The sequence below is a fragment of the Dermacentor andersoni genome, chromosome 7 (assembly GCF_023375885.2).
Source record: "Dermacentor andersoni chromosome 7, qqDerAnde1_hic_scaffold, whole genome shotgun sequence".
NCBI lineage: Eukaryota > Metazoa > Arthropoda > Arachnida > Ixodida > Ixodidae > Dermacentor > Dermacentor andersoni.
In genome coordinates, this window is record NC_092820.1 from 14,692,134 (window position 1) to 14,709,751 (window position 17,618).

The window sequence follows — 17,618 nt, forward strand, 5'->3', positions numbered from 1 at the left end:
GTATGTTTCACTCTTCAATTAACTTTGACACCAACTTGAATCACTGCTTATGTGCTGCTCCTCAACAACAAAAAGTCCTTGAAAATTTATCTGCCACTGGGTAGAATTAAACACATACCATATATATTCAGACAGTCTTGTCTGAGTATATAGGAATAGTATGGATCTTAATAATAAGATTAGTATCAATCTGCCATCACTAGAAATTAGAAGAAAAATTTCTAGCATAACAGCTTTTTTTAATTTACCGCAGCCTAACTATACACCATCATTAATTAACGCAGAACACATTATATTTTCACGCATTGATCACAACAACAAGGATTAGCCCCAGTTTGGCACGCCTGGATCTCAGGCGCTTCTCTTTTCTTAAACTTGTTATTAAAGAAAAATTCCCTTCCAAAATCGGCCGTCTCTATTAATGACCATTATGCCTTTGTGGACAAACCGAGAATTCCTTGGCAAAAATAATTAAACTAACCACATCTACGGAAACGTGTGTGCAGTCTGATGCTTTACAATGAATTCATACTTTCTTGCATTTGAAAATGACGCTAGAACTATGAAGGAAATAACCGGACAGCAAAGAACATCACTCCCGACTAACTTGGTTCCGACAGGTACACAGGCTTTTTTATAAGATGCCACCATCATGTGCACGCACAGTTGCGCACCGACGAAGACCCCTTATCAAATACTTGGAATTTAAAAAAAAAAAAAACGTATTTACCCTTTTGGCGGCGATCCCTTGGGCGCTGCCATGTTTGATCACGTGGTGACGCATCCATAGCTTGCCTCAACTGCCTCCATTGCCTTCGCGTTTACAATGGGTGTGTATAACGCCGGTGTGGCTTAGCAAACCTCTGTTTCAGGATATATTGCAGGCGGTGACTGGGTGGACGATACGAAGCTTTGGCCACAGCTTCAGAGAACATGTAAAAACGCATTGGAAGCTGGTTAAGCCATGTCCAAACAGCACGAGTAGTGTATATTGTGCCTGTTTCAAAAGCGAGGCTAAATTTATCTCCCCAATTCTGAGTTACCCAAACTTTCCGCTCATGAATTGAATGAGGATTAGATTAGTATGTTTTGCTCTTCGATCTTTATTTAGCAAATATTTTGAAGCAGCGGCTTGTCACATTTCTGATTCAATAAATTTTCTTGGTGCAGGCACTATTTCATTATTTCTGCCTAATAACTCGCGGGTGTGCTCGTTTCCAACAGATTTGTTCTTGCTGCGCGCAAGGCATGACACATAGCCATGTTGTACATTGTACCGTATTTACTTGCACAATGATCGCACTCGCGTAATGATCGTACTCCTGAATTTTGTCGTAAAGATTTGATTTTTTTTTCTTTCCCGTGTAATGATCGCACCCTGAACTTGCCGTAGCGATATGTCTTGTGCCAAGTCTAGCTAATGATGATCATGCTTACCATCTGTCGAATGCTGTCGAATGCTACGCGAATGACTCTTCAAGACATACCAAAGAGTCTGCACGCACCAGATCCTTAAGGAGGTGCCGTATTTCGTTCCTTTCATTACTTTCCGCATCCATGAAATAAAAAAAAATCTACGACCAAATTGCCTTGGCTTTATTTTTTGTAGGCCTTATACAGCAAGAACAGCATAAAAGGCGCCTTTCGATACCTCTCATCTGCACTCATAGGCACGCAGCAAATGGCGAGCGGCAACGATAGTAGCCACGTTTACATTGATACGTTAGAAGTGTACCCTATTCATACGCCGACGCTTGTAACACAGCTGAGATATTCGCCCACATTTAGCAGAAACGTGCCGTATTTGGATAGTAGTGAAGACAAATTGCGCAGTTTTCCCAGCATGCCCACCATGTGTTTCTATGTCACTGGCAGCTAAGCGTGCCCATCTCTGTTTCTGTGCCCTCAAAGTGGACATGGCTACGTTATTGCCGCAAACTTGCCGATAATAACAATAATATTCATTAATGATACGGAACAAACTGTTTCAATGCACATAATGTACTCATGAAAAGAAAAAGAAGCGTGTTCGGCACGTTGTGCTTGCTCCACCGGCTGCGATATTTGTTTTGGGTTCCTGCACTGTTACAGCGGCAGCCGCCTGTTTGTTGACCTGTTCTTACCCCGCAGCAAATGCGAGATGAAAATTTTTGTTTTTCATGGACAATCTAATCCCCGTAATGACTGCACCCCTAAATTTACGTCAATTTTCTTTAAGAAGTGTGAGCACTATGCGATTAAATATGGTAATACCTTGTAGCAAAAATGTATTATCGCTAGTAACTCGCGTACTCTTCGGGACCATCACGAAAAATTCAGCTTTGACCATTCGTGCACTTTCGGCATAGTCCGTCATTTATTGTGCGTATGTGGTGCCCTTATATTCAAATGCGTGCACATTCACTTATTGACAGGTTGGCCATAGAGTGTGCATAAGATTCCGCGCCAGTTGGAGTAGATGTATAGATACTGTGTAGATACTATACGCATAGTGCGCGCCGACGGACGCGCCACTGGTGGCGGCCTTGCGCACAACACACGGGAGAGGAGCCAGCCGCGCGCCGTAGTTTGTTGTGTCGTTGATAGTGCTTCTCTGTGTTATCCACGTTCTGAGAGAAAAATAGGCAACACTCTTCGCATGTGTGTGGTGGCCAAAGCTTCAAGGAATGTCGAAGAAGAATTGTTGCAGGGTGGGGTGCTCAAATACCGGCGAAAACGTGCCGACGATACGGTTCTAATCGTTCCCCGCAAAGCCTCATCAGCGGGAGCAACGGTAGAAAAAATGGATCGTTGCTTCGGGGGAAAATTTCTTGTTCTCATCCTTTCCTTTGTCTCGTCGGTTTTTCCACTCGATCATAGTTAGACGCGTAAGCGACGAAGTTCGTCTGCAGTGCAGCGTGCGCTTTAAAGGCATTTCGCTAAAGTTCGGAATGCCGTTTGTCACTTATATTGTTTTCCGCTTCCTTACCGCGTTGTGGCAGCTAGGCAGCACGACTGCACCAGAGCATTGTGTTGTATCTTAAAGCTACTGAAGTTTGCAAGAACTGAAATTGTTGGTTTTATGTGGCCCGGTAGATCCTCGCACCAGCTTTCGCGCACTTCATGTTTTTACGTCTATATTATGCGTGGCTTCGCGCATGTTTAACTGTTGCTAGTTGCTCCATGCATAACTTTTGTTGATTCTTTTGAGCTGCGAGGTTTTCACCCTGCCTCGTTTGTAAAGGGCATAAATCACGCTATGTCTTATCGGAATTATACCAAGGAAGTGCTTTTTTTCGCCCGGGGGCATCTTATATAGTTTGTCATCACACCTAGATGCTGCCTGAGCAGACTTAACACGCCAAGTGATTTGTTTGTTTTACAACGTAGTCCATATTGCATGTGAATTTTGTACTCAACTGAATTCTTTCTTATTATGCTTACGCTGCAGACGACTAGACCCGGCCTTGCCGCCAGCGCTCATCTACTTTGTCTGGCGCTGCTCTGCCTTTAAATATGTCATGTGGCACCTCTCTCTAGTAACATAAAAAAAGTACTGAAAAGTTAGTCAGACTTTAGCTTTGTACGTTTCTAAGCAGCTCCCTTGGAGAATTTAAAATTGTAAAACTGCAGCGGAAACGGCAGTTCATCGGCGTATGCAAAAATAGCATCGGCGGTACAGCACTAACACGCGCTTTTATTAACCCGTGCGTTTGGTGACTTCGTTGACTAGTGTACGCGTTTCCATCAATAAATTCGCAATTACTCTTCTTGAGGCGACTTCGACTGCACTTATTCGGCGATGTCGCATGTATTCATCGGCGGAAAAATCACAACGGCATATGCAGACATCACACCGTGTGGAATTGTTTTATATAAGTCAGCACTAACGACGGGGTGCTGATTATTGAGGTACAAAAGCAGCATTACGGAAAAGATATAATTAAAAAAAACAATCGAGAGATCGCATTACTTAACAAAATTTATCGGCTAGTTAACATGAGCTGTACTTCATGTAAATTGGTTTCATGGGTTTTGGCTGTGGGATGCACCTGGCACGTATGTGGACCATGTTGTCCCAAACACCGGTAACATCGTGTTCATACCCGCTCCCACAGAGGTCAGCGTCTTCCCTACAGCTTTCACCGCAGAAGCAGCAGCCTGCCACCCGAACAAAGGAGAAATCGCAGCAGCGAACTTAAGCCATCCTTGCTGCAAAGGGTTGTTGTCTGCTACTGCTCCCGTGCATACTGTTGGAAGCGCCCGCTAGGTGGCTATCAGTGGCGCCTCTATAGGCGGTGCACGAGGCGTATAGGAAGTGGCGCTACTCCCTTTGTCATTGTTTAACGAGCGGTACCCACTCTTGCTGATGTTACGGGGCTGAAGCACTTTCTTTGAGGGTTAGTGATACAATCTAACCTCGATATATCGTACAGCGCGGTGATCGCGAAATAGCTCGATATAGCCAGACTTTGATATATAAAATCACGTAAAAATGTATAAAGAACTTGTACAAATGAATTAAATCATTAAGTTTGACGTGCCAAAACCACTTTCTGATTATGCGGCACGCTGTAGTGGAGGACTCCGGCAATTTCGACCACCTGGGGTTCTTTAACGCGCCCCTAAATCTAGATACACGGGTGTTTTCGCATTTCGCCCCCATCGAAATGCGGCCACCGTGGCCGGGATTCGATTCCGCGATCTCGTGCTCAGCAGCCCAACACCATAGCCACTTACCACGTATCTTGTTTCTTTCTAGAGTAATATGGTTTCCTTAAAGAGACTTGGCAACTGGCCAGAATGTGTTGTGTGATGTTGATGGAAATGAAATGACCATTATTTATAGTGATAGAATCCAGCATACTGCTCGCGATTTAAGTAGAAATTATAATTTTAAGTTTCCATACGAAGTCTCAAAAACCAGTAAGTGGCGAGGCCTGGCGCTGAAATGTTGGTACTTTGGATGTATTGCTATGAGATTACTGTACGTAAGTTAGCTGTTATTAAGTGCAGCATAATTATTGCTTAAGATTGCAGTTGGTATATTACCCTATTTATTTGAATCTAGGCTGATAGTTTTTTTGCAATAATCATATACCCAACTCTAAGGTCGGCTTAAATTCGAGGATTTAAAAAAATGTTCTAGTTTGTAAGTCATAATGATAAATGTGGTGCATAGCTAGCACCATCTATAACAGTCAATATCGCAGGCACTATAGCCGCCCCAGTAGCCAACTGAAGTCGTTGAGTGACGTTGCCAGTTTTACCTGTGTCGTATCGGCGTGCGGCATCAAACAGGTGATGCCACTGCAGTGCCGCTTTCAATTCAAAAGTTGTGCTAGCTGCAGAGGTATCGTTGGAGGGGGCAACAGGAGACGCTCTTTGCATTTGCCACAACGAGGAGATGACAGCGATAAGGAAGATGAGTGCGCGATAACAGAGGGAAGTTGTTCACCGAGATGCCGTCACGTTTCGAGGCGCACGCGTCGTGCAGCACTGTCTGCGCATGTGTGGGCACGCGGACGCAAGCTTGAGCCGAGACCACACGGACGCTTCATGACGCGCGCCTAGTGTCTGCCACGCCTCGCGAGGAATGGCGATTTGCATCCACAAGGACGCGCGACAACGCGCTCTCACTGGGCTTACTCACAGACACCTTGGCAGATGCCGCTTTGTACTTTGTTATTGACAGTGTTTCGAAATGCTTCGATATCTATAAACGTAATTGTTATATTTTAATAGCTGTTAGATCAGCACAAAAAGGAAAAAGCTCTTTCTTGCATGATATAAATCTGCTACACTGAGAGTTGAATGTTCCGCATCGTAGATGCATAGCAGGCGCTCCGACGCGAGGCAGCCCAAGCGCGCGATAACAGAGAGCAACTGTTCCCCGAGATCAGCCTGCGTTTCGACGCGTACGAGCCATGCCACACCGTCTGCGCATGCGTAGCCGCGCGGACGCGAGCTTGTGCACGTCCGCAAGTGTACGTGGGGTCTGGGCTTTACATGCATCCGCAAGCATACGAGGCTAGCAGCAATGATCACGTAGAGTGAGCTCGACATGCTCATGTTAAATAAATGCTGTTTTCATTTTGTGAACGTTGCCCTCTCTTTTTTCTTCGGCCTACATTGAAGCTAAGCTTTGTATATTTTTTTTTTGGCTTCGGACATTCGAGGGTCGGCCTAGAATCGGGTTCGGCCTAAATTTGAGTAAATACGTATTAGACTATAGCGCTTTGTTCTATGCTTGAGAAATGAAAAGCGCATGCATGGCTACGGCAACACGCTGAACTGCATATCACGTGTGAAAGCGTCATTTCATTTTCGATCCGATTGGTTTCGTTTTGACTGGGTAAATACCAAAGCATTTGAACAGGAAACCACAGAAACATGAAGCTATTATCACAGAAATACTTTAACATTTCAGGAACGTCAATCGCAGGAACATCGGTTGATACATATAGTAATACTTCTCGTATCTACGGTCACACTTGTCGTCTGCCTCCCACTAAAGTCGGCGTATAGTCGCTATCATGCTCACCTTTTACCATCTTCAGCATGCTCCCAGTGAACAACTACATCGTCACTACAGATCTATAAATTGTCATAAAAATATTCTACAGTGTTTTCCGCATTACGACTTCATGATTACACACGCTGACCGGTAAGCTTTCCAGTGTACTAACGAAAAATGGGTACCGTGAAAACTGGTTGGCAGTTCCTTTAAATCACATGCCAAGGTATCTTTGCTTTTTTCAAGTATAAAGATGTTAGAAAGACTTGGCTCACATGTTCAGTATAATAAAGCTATGAGCCGATATGAGAATTCAGACACCGAGCCATCTTCTTTTATGTTCTTAGCTTCTTCATACTTTTGCACAATTCTAGCTTGAGCATGTTTATTCTTTTTTTACATGCCGGAACTACTATGCATAGACAAATGTCTATGTCTTGACCAGAAAACTTTCCACAGCCCGTCCAAGGGGACAAATAGAACTTGAAATGTCGTGCTGTTTTGACAAGAGCTACATGATCCACCCTTACGTCAATGCTGACACCTGATGGGTAGCGATGCAGTGAACGCAGCTCGAGGACTCTTTTCAGATCCTTCGTATCCATAGGTGGTCAAGCAATTTCTGACGGTACATCATCTTGGTCAGGTTGTTCATTGTTGCTTGCACACGCCGAGTTTCATACTCCTGTGTGTTCCTCTACTAGCAATCAATGAATGTCATTAGAAAATGGGCTGGGTATATTCGTAAGGTACTGTTGTGTCAGTTTACATACAGGTCAAGGTTTGTGAACTGATCCCTGCTTCCACTTCAAGCAGTTCTTTTTCTTGCGCTAAGTACTGTAAAATGCAATGCGGACAGTATGAACACTACATATCAAGACATCGTGCCCGCTTCATATCCAGTATTCGTTTTGTCCTCGTTGTGTCTTACAGTACTTAGCGCAAGAAAAATGAATGCACACCAATTAGCCCAATTCATAGCTCTTCTAAATGACACTTCAAGTAGTACTGTCTCAGTCTTATCCCTATTCAGGTAGCTCTTTCCAAGCACTTTGCGTAGACAGGATCAACCTCTCCCACCAGCCTCCTCACCAGGGCACTCCTGATGCAATAAACTTCCATTGGACACGATGTTTGGCAAGAAATGACGCAAAAGGAGACCTTATCACAACATCCCATATGTCTCCTAAGGTTCTGTGGTGCCTATTTGAAGGCCAATGCATTATCCGAGTATAATGTCAGCAGCACTCTTCTGCAACCTAGAAATCGTCACAACGCTAGGTGCTCTCGGTTAGCACTGCAACAGATGAGGAAAATAAAGTTGGGCGGCGCTTGCTCACGGCACAGGCATGCCATGTGCTAGTCCGCTCTAAGAGCCTGCTACGCTGGTCCTCTGGTTCTGGCGCGCCACTGCAACCCTTCAGTTCGCGACATTGGCAACTCCGGACTACGAGATGAGACTACGAGCCCAGCAACTTACCGCCCTCAGACAACCTTCTGCCTGACGCTACCTTGCACCCACAAGACATCGCAGCTCTGCAGCTTCGCCTGCCCATATTCTGGTGCAAGGACCCACAGGTTTGGTTTAACTAGGCAGAAGCCTCCTTCTATCTACACCCCAGGGACTTCTCGGTATCGCCGCTTACTTGCTAACATGTGTCCTGAGGTTGCTCACGAGGGGGCGCACGTCATCGCTGCCCCCTTGGGGGACGCCCCGTACCAGCAACTGAAGAAAAGTATTTTGGACCACACCACAGCGTCTGAGAGTGCGCGCCTCCAGCACCTGCTCACCTCCGAGGAGCTTGGAGATTGCCGCCCTTCCCAGCTGCTCAATAGCGCGCGATGGCTCCTTGGCTCAAGCAGTGTTGACGCGAATGGTGCCCTGTTGAAGGAAGTCTCCCTGCAGTGCTTGCCACAGTCCACCCGCCTTGTTTTGGCCGCTGCAGGAAATTTGACCTTCGACCACCTCGCCCAGCTCGCTGATCGAGTCCACGACGTGACTTCTGTTGCCGCTCTCTCAACACCAGAGTCTTCATTGATGGCCCACTTAAGTGTCCTAGATTGACGCCCTTCGGACGTCGTCTCGTGACTAGCCTGGTGGCTCCTCATGCTACAGCCCTTTTCGCCGAGCAGTCCCCACTCGCATAGTCCTCAAGGCTCACCTATTTGCTGGTACCATTGGACTTTCCAGCACCGCGCCCGCCAGTGCAAGTCCCCATGCCAGTGGTTGGGAATGCAGTGCGAGATCACTGACAGCAGCATGTGACCTCAGATTACAACCCGGATGCCTTTTCCGGCCTGCGCTTCCTCGTAGACAGTGGTGCCGAGGTCAGCGTACTTCCGTCCTCCAAGCGTGACCGCGTTTCAAAGCCACCTGACTCTACTCTTCGCGGGACGAACTCTACCGCCTTTGCCACGTATGGTTTATGGTCCCTCACTCTCGACCTTGGGCTATGGCGCACGTTCCGGTAGGTCTTCATCATAGCCGACATCAATCAGCTTATTTTGGGCGCCGACTTTCTGACCCATTTTGACCTCGACGTCGGCATGCGCCACCGTTTCCTGATTGACAGCAAGACTCAGTTCTCCATCCCTGAAGTTCTGTCGACTGTCACTCCCACTGGCATCAGCACGCCGATTCTACCATGCCTGTACGCTCGCATCCTCAAAGAATGTTCTGAGGGGATTGAAGATCTGCAATTTAAATCAGCCACCCAAGTACAGTGTAACCCACCACGTTGTCACGCGTGGTCCACCTGTCGCAACTCGTCCGCATCGCCTTTTTGCTGAGCGTCTGGCCATTGCTAAACGGGATTTCGAGCACTTGCTCCATCTGGGTATTATTCGCCCTTTGTCCAGCAGTTAGGCCTGCCTGCCTCATCTGGCGCCCAAAAAAGAACCGGGCGACTGGCGTCGGTGTGGCAACTACCGGGCACTCAACGCTCACACGGTCCGCGATAGCTATCCCCTTCCACACATTCAAGATTTCACAGGCCACTTTGAAGGATGCAAAGTCTTTAGGAAAGTGGACCTTCTCAAGGCATATCACCAAAGCCTCGTTGAGCCTGCCGATATACTGCAGGCTGCCTTTACTACACCCTTCGGCTTGCTTGTGTGTGTGCACATGCACTTTGGGCTACGCAACGCAGCCCAAACATTCCAAAGATTCATTGCCGACAAAACCCGCGGACTCCTGGTTGTGTTTGCTTACATCGATGGCATCCTCGTCGTGAGTTCCAATCCACGAGATCATGAACGTCACCTCCGGGAGCTCTTTAAATGCCTTGAGCTTGAATTAGGCCTGGTTGTCAACCCCTAGAAACGCGTCGTTGGGTCTTCCGAGCTCAAGTTCCTACGTCGCACACATCTTGGCACTGGGAATTCGTCTGTTGCCCTCCCACGTCCAGGCCATGCAAGACTTCCCAGCATCCACTACCTTATGCCAGCTGCGCTAGTTCCTGGGCCAAGTGAATTCCCCCCGATGCTTTATTCTGCACTGCGCTGAGCTGCACCCATTGACTGACCTTCTTCACATGACCAAGGGCTCCTCATCCTCGATTTCCTTGTCTCACAAAGCTCAAGCTGATTTCAGGGCCGCTAAACAAGCCGTCACCGATTCGGTGCTTGTTTTCCACCCAAGAAATAACATGCGTACTTTCATCATGGTGGATGCTTCCAGTGTGGTCATCGGTGCTGTTGTCCAGCAGCAAATCGACTCCAAGTGGTGTCTACTGGGCTTCTTCTCTCGGAAGCTCCAACCTGCCGAGACTGGCTGCAGCGTTTTTGGCCACGAGCTGTTCGCGATCTACTCCACCATCAAGCACTTTCGGTACTTCTTGGAGGGCCAGCAATTTTATGTTCTAACAGATCATAAGCCTCCGGTGTATGTCTTCAGTACGAACTCTTCCAAGTATGTTGTACATGAACTTCGTCAACTGGCCTATATATCGGAGTTCACTACGAATATCCAGCACATCAAAGGCGTCAAGGACGAGGCAACTGGTGCACTCTCTCGCATCACCTCCCTTGGCACTTCGGCATTGATTATGGACTGGGAACGTCTAGCTCAGGTACAGATAGAAGACCCTGAGCTGCAAGCGCTGCGTGACCATCCCCGTTCCCTCCATCTACAGTTCGTTCTTCACCTGTTTGTGCTTGGCCAAGCATTAACACCGATGTTTGCCAGTGGGCAAGTTTGTGCCTCGCATGCAAGACTGCCAAAGTGACCTGCCGCACGCAGACTTCCACTCAGTCTGTCTTGCCACCTGGCTGTCGCCTTCACCACATCCAACTTGATTTGGTTGGACCACTTCCTCCCTCTCACGACTGCCGGTACATTCTAACGGTGATAGACCGTTTCACCCGTTGGCGCGAAGCCGTGCCCACTCCTGACATCACTGTGGAAACGGTTGCCAAAGCCTTCGTTTCAACATGGGTTTCCGGCTTCGGCTGCCCCAGCATCGTGACCACTGATCACGGCCGGAAATTTCACTACCCTCTTCTTCCCTCTACCGCCTGCTTCGCACTAAACATTGCCGTACCACTGCATATCATACCTGTGCCAACGGCATGGTTGAGCGGCTCCACCGCCGGCTCAAGCATGCATTGAACGCGTGCCTGGAAAAGAGCACTGGGTCGACCACTTTCCTATAATACTTCTCGGCCCTACGCACGGTCCTTCTTCGTGACTTTGGCTGTTCTCCTGCAGAACTTGTCTATTGTGCAGCCCTGCAGCTTCCTGGAGACTTGTTCATTCCTTCGAACCCCTCGCTCCAGCCACTGCAGTACCTTCAATGCCTACAGGACTGCATTCAGCTACTGCGCCCCGTCCTGCCTCGATCTTCGGACCACAGCATTTTTCTGCATCCGGACTTTACATCTTCGACCTATGTTTTTCTCAGATGAGGCGCTGTAAAGGCATCTTTTACACCATCCAACTACTGGCCGTACCATGTTCTCCACAAGATGCCGAAGTCCGCCACCATCCTATAATATAGTTACAAAGAGGTATCTAAGTTTTTCTCAGATGAGACGCTGTAAAGGCATCTCTTACACCATCCAACTACTGGCCGTACCATGTTCTCCACAATATGCCGAAGTCCGCCACCATCCTATTAAATAGTTACAAAGAGGTAGTCTCATTAGACCGCCTCAAACCGGCCTACCTCAGAACACCTTCTATGGAATTCTACACGGATTCGCCAGTGTATGCGCGGATCTGCATGTAACCAAGACAGCACCGTCTTCACTTTGTCGACGAGTATATTTTTCCATTACGTCTGGGCGGGTAGCCCTGTAGCACCCACCGATGCCGCTACGCACGAACGATAACGGTCGGCGCTCTCGGCCGGCACTGCAAAATATGACGAAAATAAGGTCGGGTAACACGTGCTCGCGGCGCAAGCATGGCTTGCGCTAGTTCGTTCAAAGAGCCTGCTACGGTGGTCCTCTGGTTCTGGCGCTCGGCTGCAACCCCTCGGTTCACGACAAAGGCTTCCGCCTAAAGCCCACTCATCAATTCCACATGTGCTGCTTACACGTTTGGTCGAAGTCCTGCTCGAGGTCATAAGTTTGCTCGAAGTCCTGGTCAAGTTTAGATTGCGTCTGGTTCTCTAAGCCATGCTGACCTTGGCTGTTCCAACCATCTAGAGCCATTCCACTAGTTGCTCTCCTGCAAGGCTCTCGCATATAGTCTGCAAGTCAATAAGTCGTATAAATTGTGCTCGCCTGGACAGTAGTGCAAGGTCTCCAGGCCTGTGGCATCTCTAATCTCTGTCACTGTTTTTGACAAATTGGCCTGACACATCGTCTTTCCCACGGATCCAGCTCAACACAATCATGCAGTTGGACCGCATCACACAGGGCAGAAATCTTGAATCTCATGACGACCCTATATATTTCATTAGCCTTGCTCGTACGACTGCTGCCAGGAGCTCTAGTCTCGGCAGTGTTAGAACATTTATTGGGGCTATTCACGGTTTGGCTGCTACGAGTGACGTGGCTGTCTTGGCAAGGATGTCGACTGCCCTCAAGAAAATGCAAGCTCTATAGGCTTTCTAGATGGCATCAGAGAAAATATGAAGCTCAGCAGTCTCTATATCTGCGTTCAGGCCAGCTTCTACACATTGTGGAATCGTCACAAAAGAGAGTTGGATTACGTCTGCGTACTATTGTTTCCACTGTGTCTTTATCTCTTCAGGCAGCTCTTCATCCCATGGGCTCAACCCACACGCGCTAAAACACCAGCTTTGCGGTGACCGTAAATGGGGAGACAATGCAAAGGGGATGGAACATTCTAGAAGCAGCTTTTAGTAGAGTGTATTTCGATCGCCTTGGGCTTGATTCATGTGTTGCAATAGGGAATTTGCAGAGAATTCGAAGAGGTCATGTGCTGTGTCCCAGTGCATACCTAAAACTCACGTTTATTGTGCACCTTCTACTTGTTCTTCGTTGTGATCAAACACCTCTTGCAGTCATTCGTCATTAGTTTTTTAGTTACGGAGCGTCATGACTGCGTCTCATGACTGTTTTCGACCTCTTGTATATGTCTTAACCTTCTTCGAAAGTATCTGCACGAATGAGCAAATCAACACAAAACTTTCTTCAGCATGCAAGCTAATGCTTTGTGAGAGCAGCATTCCGGGCAAGTTGGTAATCCATTGCTTAAATGATATTGCGCGACATAAAAACGATACGGGCGTGAAAGAAGACGACACACCAAGCGCAAACTTTCAACTAAGTTTATTGTGCCACTGCGTCATTTTATACATGGCAGGCAACGTAGATCGCGCATGCGCTTACAAGGAAATGAAGTGCGAAGTCATGTAACATGGTTACGTGTCATGTGACGCCGCGTCCAAGGAACGTAATTCTTTTTCTGTGAGAGCCACAGACGGGAAGCTAACACACGCATCACCCAATTTCGCGATCATCTGCGCCTCAGATATCTCACGGATGAGCTGCGTTCTGCCACGGGAAACAATCGTGCATTGATCCTCAAGAGGCTTGCACCCATGATCGCGACAGTGGATCGCCAAGAAACCACCTGAGCCGTTTTTTACATTGTTGCTGTGTTCGCGGAGCCGATCATTGAGGCAACGCCCAGTTTGTCCGATATATTTCTTCCCACATGAAAGCGGGAGGTTGTACACCACCCGGTGTACACACTGGACAAACTTTTTTCGGCGATGCTTTCTGCACTTATCGGAAGGGACGGCATTTGGATCAGTCAGCCTGCAAAGCTTGCCGAGCTTGTCGGGAGCAGAAAAAACAACTCTTACGTTCGCCCTTTGGGCAATCTTTTTCAAGTTGTGGGATATCTTGATGTAAATCTTGATGTAAAGGATTAAGGATAAATCTTGATGTAAAGGATTAAGATAAATATTGATGTAAAGGATCTTTATTATTCCTTGCCGCATAGAAGCGTACTGTCCTGTGTCGAGCAATGCATTGATAAGTATGGTGCTGTTTCATTCCAGAATGAGGCCGGCATGTCTTGCAGTCAATTTTTAGAACTTTTACAAATTTATCTTAATTCCACCTTTATCACTTGGGATAACCAATGTTTTTTGCAGAAGAGCGGAGTTTGTATTGGCTCTTGCATTGCTCCCATTCTTAGTGACTTGTTTTTATCCTATTTAGACCGTGACATTTCTTTACAAGTGCAAGGCACTGCAGTTTTTAAAACATTTAGATACGTTGATGACTTTTTAATTTTCATTGACTGCTCTTCTGATGCCTTCATTCTGGAAACTAAGAAAGCGTTAGAAACGTTTCAGAAGTGCTTAGTCCCCCTTCAAACTACTCATGAGATGCCGGTAGATAGGTCTCTTTGTTTTCTTGATCTTCGCCTGAACTTTCAGGACAGCCACACGTGTTGGTCGTATGAGCCGCGAGCCAACAAACCACTTCTGCCGTATACGTCCGCACATTCTAAGCTTGTTAAGCGGGCCATTATCAGTTTGTGATTCAAGAATGCCCTTAGCAAGTCTTGCTGTCATGTTGTGGACGCAAGCTTAGCAGCGCAAACTTTACGGTTGTCCCTGGCTGGATATCCCAGGGTGGTGCTAGTGTCTGTCGCGGAACGCGTCTTAAGAGAAGCGCGATCCAGCACGCAGAAGTCAGTTGCCGATGCCCCTCCTGGCATACGCCCTAAAGTAAGTGTCATACCATACATGCACGGGATATCCCACAACTTGAAAAAGACTGCCCAAAGGGCGAACGTAAGAGTTGTTTTTTCTGCTCCCGACAAGCTCGGCAAGCTTTGCAGGCTGACTGATCCAAATGCCGTCCCTTCCGATAAGTGCAGAAAAGCATCGCCGAAAAAAGTTTGTCGAGTGTGTACACCGGGTGGTGTACAACCTCCCGCTTTCATGTGGGAAGAAATATATCGGACAAACTGGGCGTTGCCTCAATGATCGGCTCCGCGAACACAGCAACAATGTAAAAAAACGGCTCAGGTGGTTTCTTGGCGATCCACTGTCGCGATCATGGGTGCAAGCCTCTTGAGGATCAATGCACGATTGTTTCCCGTGGCAGAACGCAGCTCATCCGTGAGATATCTGAAGTGCAGATGATCGCGAAATTGGGTGATGCGTGTGTTAACTTCCCGTCTCTGGCTCTCACAGAAAAAGAATTACGTTCCTTGGACGCGGCGTCACATGACACGTAACCATGTTACATGACTTCGCACTTCATTTCCTTGTAAGCGCATGCGCGATCTACGTTGCCTGCCATGTATAAAATGACGCAGTGGCACAATAAACTTAGTTGAAAGTTTGCGCTTGGTGTGTCGTCTTCTTTCACGCCCGTATCGTTTTTATGTCGCGCAATATCATTTAAGCAATGCTTTGTCTTCATCACATACGGCGGCTAAGTGATGATGGGTAGTTGCTGTGTATTCAGGACTGTTTGGCACTTTTGCTAGAGTGCAGTGATGCGAACGAGAGAGAGTAGTTTGGGAACATTTATAGAAATCAAAAGAACATTAAAAATATATCAGGAAAGTATATCAGCTGCAGAACTGCAGTCAGTACGTTCACACACAGCACACAAGGATAAACAGACTTAAACAGTCTCATGTTGCAAGGCTCACTATTCTGTTGACACCGCACTGTAGATTCACCCGTTCTCGAATTGCCTGCGACGACGACACATTCAGGCCCTCTCCAGCACGGTTCTCAGGATGCACTGCACGCCCAGAAGACACCTTGTACAGCACGGCCTCTGTACCCTGCTCGTACACCGCTCACAACCTATGTGCGGCGGTCGCACGTGAGGACCGTGTCTAGCACAGCCGCATCTGTGCCACACTGGAACGCTGCTCAGCACAGCTCAGGTGTGACAGGTCACAGACTGGCGGTCCACGGGTCAGCCAGCATCTTGAACACTGGCAGCTGGAGCCCTGACACCTCGGACACCTTCGTTCGCGCTGTGCTGCACGGTCCTCTGCACGTCGCCATGCACGTCTCGGTCGGCAGGATCTCATTAACCCCAGCAGCTCTGCCCAAACACTGCGAGATCGAGCCTTGTGCCACCGCTCCTGTGCACCTGTTCACTTCCTCCTTCTTCAGGGAGCATGGGTGTCCGCTCTGATCTTGCGACACTTACATACTTGTTGTTCGATCTTTGTGCTTATAAAGGACTGTTGCATTTTGCAAACTGGGGTGTGCATTTACATTGCGAGTTGCAGTCTTACGTGCATTGCAAGATGTTCGTGTGCAATCGCTTTTCTGGAGTTCGAATGCTCCTTCAGCCTAGTGTTAAGACATCTGTGAGTTAGGCCCAAATATGTTTTCCCACATAAGAAAGGCACATAATACACTACTGAAATTAAGGCTGAAACGAAATTGTTTGCATGATTAACACTGCAGCCAGACTGATTGCTTGCATCAGTAGTGCACCTGCTCGATGTTTCACTACGCCTGCGCACAGCAGAACAAATGGTGGCGAGCTTTTTCTTCGCCGAGAAAACAACATTCACGCCATAGCGAGACGCTATCTTCTTCAACGTATGTGACAGTCAGTGAACATAGGGAATGACAGCCAGCTTTGTCTTCTCAGTCCCCTTGCTTGATATGTACCCTTTTCAACTCCCAGCTTCTTTAATCTTTAGAGCAATTTTTTTCCCGACGCAGATATGACGGCCTGTGGGAACCCTGCTATTTGCAGCTGGGCTACTTGCCCTGACACGCTGTTGCCTACTTTGTCAAGGCACAACTTCAAAGCGTTCCTTAGGCTAGACAGAGCAGTACCATTCTTGATCAGCTTTGAGTGGCTGGAATGAAAGTCCAGGATTGACCTTTTAGATCTGCGCCAGTACTTCCAGCAAACATGATCAGGCTTGAAGTATAACTGTATGTAGAAAAACTGAATTCTAGATTCTTTCGTCATTTCAGACGTGAACTTTAACCCCATTCCTTGCTCCTTGAAAAGTTTCAGTATGTTCACCTGTGGAGAGCACTCACTTCCCTGAAAAGTCGAGAAATCGTCGGCGTACGTAAGAATCTTCCGCGCACACAAGTTCTTCTCAACTGCCCTGTCTACATTAGACAAGAAAATGTGGCTTAATACTGGTGCCTCCCGTGACGCTATACATACTCCAGATCTTTGGAAAAGAACATTGCCGTCCCAAGCGACAAGCGTAGAGCGCAAATAAAAACAACTCAAGAAGGACTCAACAGAAATACCAGAGGCGTTTTGTTGTGTCCAGTATCTTGTGTCCCAGTAGTTGATGCTCTGAATTTAGCCATGCTTCCATACCAACTCGCCCATTTTTCACTTTTGCTCTTTGAGGAAGTTGAGCAGAATCTTAAAGCTTGACTTCTGTAGACTCAGCCGCCATTGTTTGTCGCGAAACGTTTCCTGGTGCATTGGAAATGATAGCGCCTCTTATTGCCTCTCTTTGCTTCTCGCCCCAAAAGCAAGGACAATGTCACATAGCTAGTTAGCTAGCTAGCCAACAAGTTAGCTAGCCAACACAATGCGTGATGGTCGCTGACCACTTTGAATGGCCTGCCATAGAGGTAAGGACGGAATTGTACTGTAGCCCAAGTGATGGCGAGGCATTCCTTTTCAGTGGTAGAATAATTGCCTTCCGCTTTTGACAGCGACCGGCTAGCAT

At 47.4% G+C, this 17,618-nt stretch overlaps 1 protein-coding gene across 3 annotated transcripts in view; it reads left to right on the forward strand.

The window, feature by feature from the left end:
* LOC126535554 (tRNA:m(4)X modification enzyme TRM13 homolog) overlaps window positions 1-17,618 on the forward strand; it is a 396,219-nt gene that overhangs the window by 100,796 nt on the left and 277,805 nt on the right. The gene's annotated exons all lie outside the window — the stretch shown is intronic.